Raw genomic sequence first — 10,625 nt, 5'->3', positions numbered from 1 at the left:
GCCAACAGCCCACAAGTAAGAATCCAGCCAATCAACACCTCCTTTACTGCTTAGCAGTTCCCTTGCAGAATTAATGGCACCCTTTGATTTACATAAACAAACAATCTGAAGCAATCAGGCTTTTGTGTGGGCATGTGGAGGGGGACTTTCAGCTTGTCAATCCCCCTCTGGGAACAGAGATTTTTGTCCCTTTCCATAATGGCCCATTGTAATTTTCCTTGTAACAGGAGCCACAATTGTTCCACAGCTTTAATCCGGAGAGAATGACCACCTTGAGGCATATTAGTTCTGTGTAACCAGCTTAACATTTCCAAACAGATTTTGTTCAAGTAAAACCTCTGCTATTTAGTAAGGGACAATGGCACCGTTTCTTATTTATTAAAGAATAGAAACAGCTTATCAAAGACCTGTAAACAGGACAACTTGATTGTAAATGGTTCTGGCAGCAGATTCCTTGAAGTGCTTTCCAGAGGTTGAGAAGGGACATAAGATCAAACCAATTATTCTGCTGATTTGTTAATACCAAAATTTTACAATTTTAGAATAATGTATTTCAGCTATAGATTCTTACTTCCCAGATTACTTGTGTCAACTAAATCGTAACTCGGCATTTAAAACCCGACTATAAGTTTATCCATGTTCTGCCTTGCTGTCATTAGAATGATTTTTCTATATTCTATTCTGATATCAAATGATGTAGTCTGCTGTTAGAGAAATGATGATTATTAAAACATGTTAGTGACCCCTTTTCTTTTTTCCACAATTTTATTAACATATATGACTTGTAGAAAGAGGGAGAAAGGGAATCCATTTTGGCATTTCCATAAATGCATACAGCATATCTTCATCAAACTTACCCCTCTGTCACTCTCCATTAGCCCCTCCCCACTTCTAAGGCAATTTCAATAGGTTTTATTGTTCTGTTTCCATATGTATATATATATATATATATATATATATATATATATATTCCTCCTTATTCATCTTCTGCATTGTTCACCCTTCCCCTTCTTGCTGATACCTTATAATCCCAAGAAATCCTGTTATACTTGACTCCCTTTCCTTTCTTCCTCTCTCTATTCTCGCTTCCTTTCTCTCTTTCTCATTTTCTTTTCTTTCTTGCTTGCTTTTCTTTCTTTTTTCCTCCTTCCTTCCTTCCTTCCTTCCTTTCTTTCTTTCCTTCTTTTCTTTCTTTCTTTCTTTCTTTCCTTCTGCCTTTTTGCCTTTCTGCCTTTCTTTCTGCCTTTCTTGGGGTTAGGTTACTGTCCTTGGGCTTCTTTGTGTTCAAAGAAAGCACTCTACCACTTGAGCGACTGAGCAACTACTTCAAGCTTTTCTGAATAGTTTATTGGAGACAAGAATCCATGGACTTTTTCTGGATTGGAAAGGTGATGCTCAGATCCTCATCTTTTTAAGTGGCTAGGATTATAGGCATGAGCCACCAGTGCCTGACTTCCCATTTTCTTTTTTAAATAAATTATTACTTCTTATACATGTGTGGATTTTACAAAGTACAAATGATTCCAGAGGGTTGGTCTTGATGTTCCTCAAGGTGAAGCCCTTGGCCTGAGCAGCTATTTCAAGTTATTGGTTCCTAGACATAAGTATCATTTTTCTCATGATATTTTCCCCCACCTACACAATGAGGACACAATCTCCTGTTGCAGGAGATATTTTTTCCCTTCAAATTAAACAAGTAATTGCACAATTGTCTATTTGACATCTCTTCCACCACCTAGAACCTAAGTTTCATCTGAGCAGGGGACATTTTAACCTACTTACCTGGTTCCTAGCATATAGTCCCTGCCTTGAGTTAGATAGACTGTCTATTTTAAAGTTTTAAATATATATATGTGTATATAAGTATGTATATATATATATATATATATGAATGCTGAGTAAATTTTACTCCCCCCCACAAAAAAAAGAATACATTTAAGATCTTTAATATAGGAACGAGAGAACAGAAGTTGAAGACAAATTGTAAATCTGTCACCCTTAATATGGAGCTCCAGCTGAGCCCTCAAGCCCTTGGCTCTTCCTGTCCAAGGAAGATGTCTCTCGTAGGTTTGGGAATTTCTTTCCTACTCACCAAAACTTTGACTCCTCTGCGCAACAAGTCCACTGTTATTTGAGTGTGTGAATTCTTGTTTTTAATTAATTTATTTATTTATTTATTTTTGGTGATAGTAAGGTGTTGAACTCAGGTTCTCATGTTTGCTAGACAGGCACTCTAGAACTTGAGTCACACAGCCCTTTTGTGTTCTTAATGTCTTTCTGTCTTTCTTTCTTTCTTTCTTTCTTTCTTTCTTTCTTTCTTTCTTTCTTTCTTTCTTTCTTTCTTTCTTTCCTTCCTTCCTTCCTTCTTCCCTCTTTCTCTCTTCCTCAGGCCTGGCCTTAGATAGTGGTCCTCCTCAGCTCTGCTTTTCAAGTTGATGGAATTACAAGCTTCGTCCCTGAGCCTGGTTGGTTTTAATTTCTTTAATAAAGACCCAGACAATACTATTCAAACTGTTTCACAAGTACTAACAAAACTAATCTTCATAATAGTCCTGTGGCAAAGGTGTTTTGTTAGTGTTAGTGTTATACTCACCTTTGGGCCTCAGCTCCACCCAGACCTGGGCCCCCCCTCCATACAGTTAGCCCCTCCCTCTCTCTGCCCAGACCCACCTGAACTCCTATCCACCTCACTTCCTATCCCTCAGACCCTCCTGCTACTTGGATGGTGATGGAGGCCATGTGCTCCCTCTTGTGGGAAATATGGCTCCTCTGATACACCTTATAATCATCTTTCTCCTGTGCCTGGCTGCCTCCGCATGGTCCCCTGGGATGGATGTGTCTGATCCTCTTTCATTGGTGGGCCATACAGGGATAAGCTCCCCCATGGATTTGTTCCCCCCCCCTCCACTTTGGAAAGGGGTTCAACCAGCTGCCCTGGGGCCTATCCTGAGATCCTACACTCCAGTCACCAGAGGACCACCAAGGTAACTTTCTCCTGACCGAGTGCTCTACCAGCCCATCCAACTCCGCTAATTAAGTTCCACTCCAGGGTAAGTGACCAGTTTATCTGAGGTACAAGTTTCCAATTGGGATATCTCAGTGGTAAGAACACCAGGGGTTGGTGGGCTAACGAGCCCCCCATCCAAGCAAAATCTTAGCCAAGTGCCTGGACCTAGACACAAGGGGCCTACCATAGCCCAAGGACATCCCCCCCTCCCCATGGACAAACTTGACAACATTCCCCACTGGTGGGGCCACCCCCTTTTTAGGAGCCAACCCACACTGTAGAGGATGCTCTACTGTAGGAGCCTGGCTTCAGGTCACTTACCATGGGAAGGACACTAAATTCCTTTACATTAAAGCCACCTGGGCCTTGGAGGGCTGCTGAGCCCCCTTCAGAGTCAAATTTGGCCCCAAATTTAAAACTGCACTTCTGTGAGCACTCTAGCAGGCAAAAGTTGCTCTGTCTCTCTCTCCCCCTCCCCTTAAACTCTGTGGTAACCTCTCCCTTCTTCCAACTAATGGTATTCACAAGTATGCCTTGGTTTAAGCCCTGGAAGAATGTAGCCAGCAATAGCTGGAGGGGCAGTTGAGTTTAAATTTAAACTCCTTGAGATAAAAGAATGGATGAGTTTAAGTTTAAACTTAACTGCCCCTCCACCCCTCCATCCCAAAAAAGGTCAACAAGTTTGGATATTACCAAAAGTGTATTAAATTCTGTTAAATCCTCTCTCTAGCATTGAGCATGTGGTGGACCCACCATCTTGGTATTGTGGTAATTCAGCTGATGTTTTGCAACTCAACTTGATTCTGTGACAACCCCCTTCTGCCCCCTTTCCCACCCAACCTGACCTGTGGTGCCATTATACTAGGCCACATGTCTGTTCACGTCTGTCTCCTGTGTACTAAGTTTCTTGTTGTTGGCAAAGTTTTGTATTTTAAACTGACCATGTGGTTCCATCATAATTAGGGAAAGTAATGCTGCTAAAATTTCAAAACTTTAAAATGGCGATTTTAACATCTAAGCATACGCTATAATCTGTACACAAACATGTCTGTCTGTCTATCTGTCTGTATGTAAGTGGTTATAGTTTCATGTTACCAAGTATTCTGCATACTAAAAGATCTTTGTCAATGAAAGGTGTGATTTCATCTAAATTGCTTTAAAACTTTGTGACCTGACTATAAGCCAAGGGGGGGGGGGGGGGGGAACAGCTTTAAAGGCCTGGGGAAAGGAGTAAAAAAAAAAATGGTTTCCTTTGAAAAATAAATGAAATTGGTAATTAAGTTGGCTGTGATTTATGTCATTTCTATGTCCAGCTATGCTGAGTTAAATATTGTACCTTTGACCATGGCTAGTAAACTAAGGCTAAGGTTTTAATTCTCTGTTTTCTCCCCTGTGTGCCAATCTCTTTAAGATCAATGGACCATAGTGAAACCAGTGACACCAGCCTGCAAAAGCCAGTGTAAACCAGGACTTTAACCAATATATATAGAATTTTACAGGTAACCAACGGGAGGCGTGACAGTCCATACACACTGGGCGATGCCACAGCCTTTTCCAGACCTTGCTGGCCTTGCTCCATCACACATGACCAAAAGCTTGCTGATTTGGGATAAAACACAAGCCACTTCAGATGTTCGGTTCTGTAAATGTTAATCCCCACAAGTTAGACCATAAGGGGTGTATGAGCAAAGGATATAAGTTGACTTCTATACTATTTAACAATTGGATGTATTTCTTTAAAAAAAAAAAAAAGAGAGATGCTACAGTGCTAGTACATGTAAAAAACTGCTAAATTCCTAAAGGTAACTCAGACTACAGAAAAATGTCACTCCTTCCATTCATCTGTTAAAAAGCTTTTAGAGATGAGATTATGTCCCTTTTGAGATCTGTCTAAAGGCTTACAAAGGTGGCATTGTTGGGGCCATTACAAACCAGGTTCCTCCCCCAGCCACAAAAATGCTTTGATAAACCAAGGTGTTAAACAGGTTATGCTGCCGTAGCCTAAAAAAGGCCTGTACATTTGTTAAAGGTTAAATGTTATATATAAGCCACTTTAAACAGGCTGTCCAGAGGCAGTGGGTGGTACTTAGCATGACAATCAGTCCCAGGTTAAAAACATCTACTGGGTTTTATTTAAAAAACTCTGACCAATAGTTGTTAATCAATTGTTAACCTGTGAAGGGTTAAAGTTTTGAGGCAGTGACCACTTGTTGCTTGTTTCTAGCAGAACAACACATGGTGGTAATCCAAACATCTGGTTGGTTGTGTGCCTTTATAACCCCTGCAAATCTTTAGCTTGGGGCTCTCCTCCTAGGATCTGCTGTGTTGGAGTGTAGGACGAGGCCCTAGCTACAGCCCATTTAAATAAAACCTTAAAACAGCTGTAGAGTCTGACTCTCGGTGGTCTTCTTGGTGGGGGTCCTGCGACCTAGGCATAACACTTGTATCTCATTGATCTCCTTGTTGCTTTAATTGGAAATAAAAGGGCTTGTGTAACAAAGACTCCTTTTGCCACAGTTCAAAGCCATCCTGGGCACAAAACAATCCTTCTAAAATTCCATCTCTCAGCTAATCAGCAAGAAGCCATGGCTCCAGACTCACCTCTGTTTCCAGCCGAAGGCTGAAAGTGGCATTGTGACTCTTAAGTGGTAGAGCACTCACCTCGAGCAGAAGTGCTCAGGGACAGTGCTCAGGCCCTGAGCCCAAGCCATAAATGCCAACTAGGACAAGCTATCCCAGCAAGGAATGCTGAGACACCCGCCAGGACAAAGTCAGGCCTGACAATGGAAAACCATGGAGAGGAGTAAGAGGAGATGACTTCCTAAATGGAGTCACTTTATGCTCGCCCTTTCAAAATTAATCAGAGCTGGGAGATCAAGAGAAATAGTTGCTTGCCCACCTAATGTCCATTCCTGTCTACCTTCTATCTGGACAAAAAGTTAACAATCTTGCCTTTGTTGCCTGCTTTTTGTATTTATAGTAGCTTCTGACTGGTACTCCCAACCAGTCCCTTAGGCTCCCTCTACCCAGTTACCCAAAGGACCCCCTCTGTCTTCTTGCCCCAATCCAGTTATTTCACCTTCCCCCTGTAATGGGCTACAACTGGGCTTTATACTCCAAATGAAACGTTTCTGGTCTATGGTCAATGTGTGTTCTCCTATGTTATTTGTATTAACTGACCTTGTCACCTTGTCAGCTTTTTGCCTGATCTTTCCCAAAGGCTTTTTCAACAGAATAACATCTCTTGCCCAGGATAGCACCATCCTGTTCCTACAGGCAACCAGAGACATCGCTTACACTGCCCTGCCTTGCCCAGCGCAAACCCGGACCCTAAAAATCCCAGCCCCAGGGATTCCTTGATGCCACCAGTCCAGCAAGAAGTAGCCAAAAAAGCCCATGACACCCATTGATTCTGGTACCTTTAAATATTTCTGCTACCCCCTCCTCAGGTTACTGTGATCCTAAAGCAGAAAAATCTTATTCCCCCTTCAGGATGCCAGAAGTCAGGTACAATGTTATGTCTTCAATCCGAGACAGAAAAGGCAATTTCAAGTCTTTGATAGACCCTTCTGGAAATCAATCTGTCCATAGGATATTCCTCTCTTGGGCTACTAACAACGTTTGCCTTAAGAACAATTTTGCCTTTTATTAATTGTGTCTTTTTTTTTTGTGAACACACTGTACAGGGGTTACAATTACATGGGCAGGTTAATGCATACATTTCTTAGCAAGCATTGCAGCCTCCTCCTTTGTTTATGCTTCACATCCCTTCCCAGGCTCCCCCACCACCACCCCACCCAATCCTCCCCGATTTCCCCCCAGACCCACCCCCCGCACCAACATTATAAAGCTTGTTTTCGACATGACAACTTGTACTTCTCATTATTGCAACAGGTCCACCTGTATCCTTAAACGACTTGTTTTTCCCCATCTCCTCTACAAGTTATACTGACATCAAATATAGTGAAAGCAGGGGTTATACTGTGGGGGAGGGACATACAAACCTACAAAGAGATAACCTTATAAATGCGTTAGAAACAAATGCATGAAAGGAAAAAAAACATTAAAATACATATCTTAGGATTCATTTTCCTAACATCACATTATCTGACCTTTTCCGCTTGACTCATACATATACTAGATACTGCAAATAAGGGAAACCATGGGACCTATGTTTCTTTGAGCCTGGCTTCCTTCACTTAATATAATTTTTTCCAACTTTTTCCATTTCCTACTAAATGGGGCAATGTCATTCTTTCTGATGGAGACATAGAATTCCATTGTGTCTATATACCACATTTTCTTGATCCATTCCTCTACTGAGGGGCATCTGGGCTGGTTCCATATCTTAGCTATGGTATATAATGCTGCAATAAACATAGTTGTGCTGGTAGCTTTAGTGTGGTCTTGTTTGTAAACATTTGGGTAAATACCCAAAAGTGGGATTGCTGGGTCATAGGGGAGCTCTATGTGAAGTCTTTTCAGGAACCTCCATAATGCTTTCCAAAGTGGTTGAACAAGTTCACATTCCCACCAACAATGAAGTAAGGTTCCTTTCTGTCCACATCCCCTCCAGCATCTGTTGTTGTTAGAGTCCTTGTTTTTTGCCATTCTAACTGGAGTGACGTGGTATCTCAATGTTGTTTTGATTTGTATTTCTTTTATGGCTAGGGAGGTTGAGCATTTCTTCATGTGTCTATTGGCCATCCTTCTTTCTTCTTCAGAGAAGTTTTTCTTTAAGTCTTTAGCCCACTTATTTATTGGGCAGTTGTTTCTTTGAGGATTTGTTGTTGGGGGATTTAATTTTTTGAGTTCCAAATATATTTTAGATATGAGACCCTTGTCTGTTTTATGGCTAGTGAAGATCGTCTCCCAATCCGTGGGCTTTCTATTGATCTTGCTAGCTATGTCCTTTGCCATGCAGAAGCTCTGCAACTTCATGCAATCCCACTTGTCCAACCTTTCTTTGATTTGTTGTGTTTCCGGGTCTCTATTCAGAAAATTTCGGCCTGAGCCAAGGAGACCTAGGGTTTCTCCTATTCCATCCTGTAATGTTTTCAGAGTGTCTGCTTTGACTCTGAGGTCTTTGATCCATTTGGAGTTGATTCTCGTGCAGGGTGATATATAAGGATCTAGCTTTAGTTTTCTACATGTAGTTAACCAATTTTGCCAGCACCATTTACTGAAGAGGCTGTCTTTCTTCCATTCTATTGTTTTAACTCCCTTATCGAAGATTAGATGGTTATAGGTCTGTAGGTTCATTTCTGGGTTTTCAATTCTATTCCATTGGTCCTGAGATCTGTTCTTATGCCAATACCAAGCTGTTTTGATTACTATGGCTTTATAGTAGAGTTTGAAGTTTAGCATTGATATTCCTCCAGCAGTGTTCTTTCCATTGAGGAGCGTTTTTGCTATTCGGGGTCTTTTATTGTTTCATAGGAATTTTTGGATTGCCTCTTCTATTTCCTTGAAGAATGAGGTTGGAATTTTGATAGGTATCACGTTGAACTTGTAAATAGCCTTGAGAAGTATTGCCATTTTCACGATGTTAATCTTTCCAATCTAGGAGCGTGGGAGGTTTTGTCATTTTCTAAGTTCTGTTTTAATTTCCTTTTTCAAGATTTTAAAGGTTTCATCATAGAGGTCCTTCTCTTCTTTGGTTAAGTTAATTCCTAGGTATTTTATTTTTTGTGGGGCTATTACAAATGGAGTTGCTTTCCTAATTTCAGCCACACTTTTCTCATTGTTGGCATACAGAAAAGCCATTGATTTTTAGGGGTTAATTTTATACCCTGCTACTTTGCCAAAGTTTTGAATCAGCTTGAGTAATTTGGGAGTGGAGTCTATGGGATTCTTTAAATACAAGATCATGTCATCTGCAAAGAGGGAGTGTTTTATTTCTTCTTTCCCTATTTGGATCCCCTTTATGTCTACATCTTGTCTTATTGCTGTAGCTAGGCATTCTAATACTAGATTGAAGAGAAGTGGAGAGAGTAGACATCCTTGTCTTGTTCCTGAGTTCAGAGAAAATGGCTTTAGTTTTTCAACATTTAAGTATAATGCTGGCTGTAGGTTTGTCATATACAGCCTTTATTGTATTGAGGAATGTTCCATGGATTCCTAATTTTTCCAAAACCTTCATCATGAAGGGGTGTTGGATCTTGTCGAATGCTTTTTCTGCATCTATTGAGATAACCATGTGGTTCTTATTCTTGCTCCTGTTGATGTGATGAATAATATTAATTGATTTCTGTATATTGAACCAGCTTTGCATCCCTGAAATGAATCCTGTTTGATTGTGGTGTATGATTTTTTGGGTGAATTGTTGAAGTCGATTGGCCAAAATTTTGTTGAGAAGTTTTGCATCAATGTTCATCAAAGAAATGGGTCTATAGTTGTCTTTCTTTGATGAGTCTCTGCCTGGTTTTGGGATGAGGGTTATGATGGCTTCATAGAATGTGTTTGGTAGTGAACTTTCTCTTTCAATTTCATTGAAGAGTTGGAGGAGTATTGGTGTGAGCTCTGCTTTGAATGCCTTGTAGAATTCCGCTGTAAAACCATCTGGTCCTGGACTTTTCTTAGCTGGAAGGTCTCTTATTGCTCTTTCTATTTCAATGCTTGATATGGGCCTGTTAAGCTGGTTTCATTCATCATGGTTAAGTTTTGGCATGTCAATATTTTCTAGGAAATGGTCCATTTCTGTCAACTTCTCAAACTTATTAGCATAAAGTTTTGAGAAGTATTCCCTTATAATGTTCTGAATCTTGGTTGTTTCCATGGTGATGTTTCCATTCTCATCTCTGAGTTTATTTATTTGGGTGTGTTCTCTTCTTTTCTTGATAAGATTTGCTAAGGGTCTGTCAATTTTGTTAATTATTTCGAAGAACCAACTCTTTGTTTTGTTGATTCTTTCTATAGTTTTTTTGGATTCTAATTCATTTAATTCTGATTTAATTTTGATTATTTCTTTCCGTCTACTGGACTGGGGTTTATCTTGCTGCTCTTTTTCAAGGAGGTTTAGATGTGTCATTAAATTGTTGGTTTCAGATCTCTCCAATTTGTTGATGTAGGAGCTCAGAGCTATAAACTTGCCTCTGAGTACTGCCTTTGCTGTGTCCCAGAGGAGCTGGTAGTTTGTGTGTTCATTTTTGTTGAATAGCATGAACATTTGAATTTCCTTTCTAATCTCTTCCATGATCCACTTGTGATTCAGCAGTGTGTTGTTCAGCCTCCATGTGATACCGGACTTTCTTTGGTGGCTTTTGGTGTTGAGTTCTAATTTTATTCCCTTGTGGTCAGAGAGAATGCAAGGTATAACTTCAATGTTTTTGAACTTAGACAAGTTTGCTTTGTGGCCTAAAATGTGGTCTATTGTAGAAAATGTCCCATGTGCTGCTGAGAAAAACGTGTATTCTGATGCTGCTGGGTGAAATGTTCAGTAGATATCTGTCAAATCTAGTTGATCTATACAGCTGTTTAGATCTGTGGTTTCTCTGTTGAGTTTTTGCCAAGTTGATCTATCTAGTGGGGAGCGTGGTGTGTTAAAATCCCCAACAATTAATGTCTTTGGATCTATATGGGATTTGAGGGAAAGTAGTGTTTCTTGGATAAATTTGGG

Source organism: Dipodomys merriami, unplaced genomic scaffold, assembly GCF_024711535.1.
Source record: "Dipodomys merriami isolate MVZ:Mamm:240054 unplaced genomic scaffold, mDipMer1.0.p SCAF_1, whole genome shotgun sequence".
In the NCBI taxonomy this organism is placed as follows: domain Eukaryota; kingdom Metazoa; phylum Chordata; class Mammalia; order Rodentia; family Heteromyidae; genus Dipodomys; species Dipodomys merriami.
The sequence above is the reverse complement of the archived record's forward strand: the minus strand, read 5'-3'. Positions refer to the sequence as shown.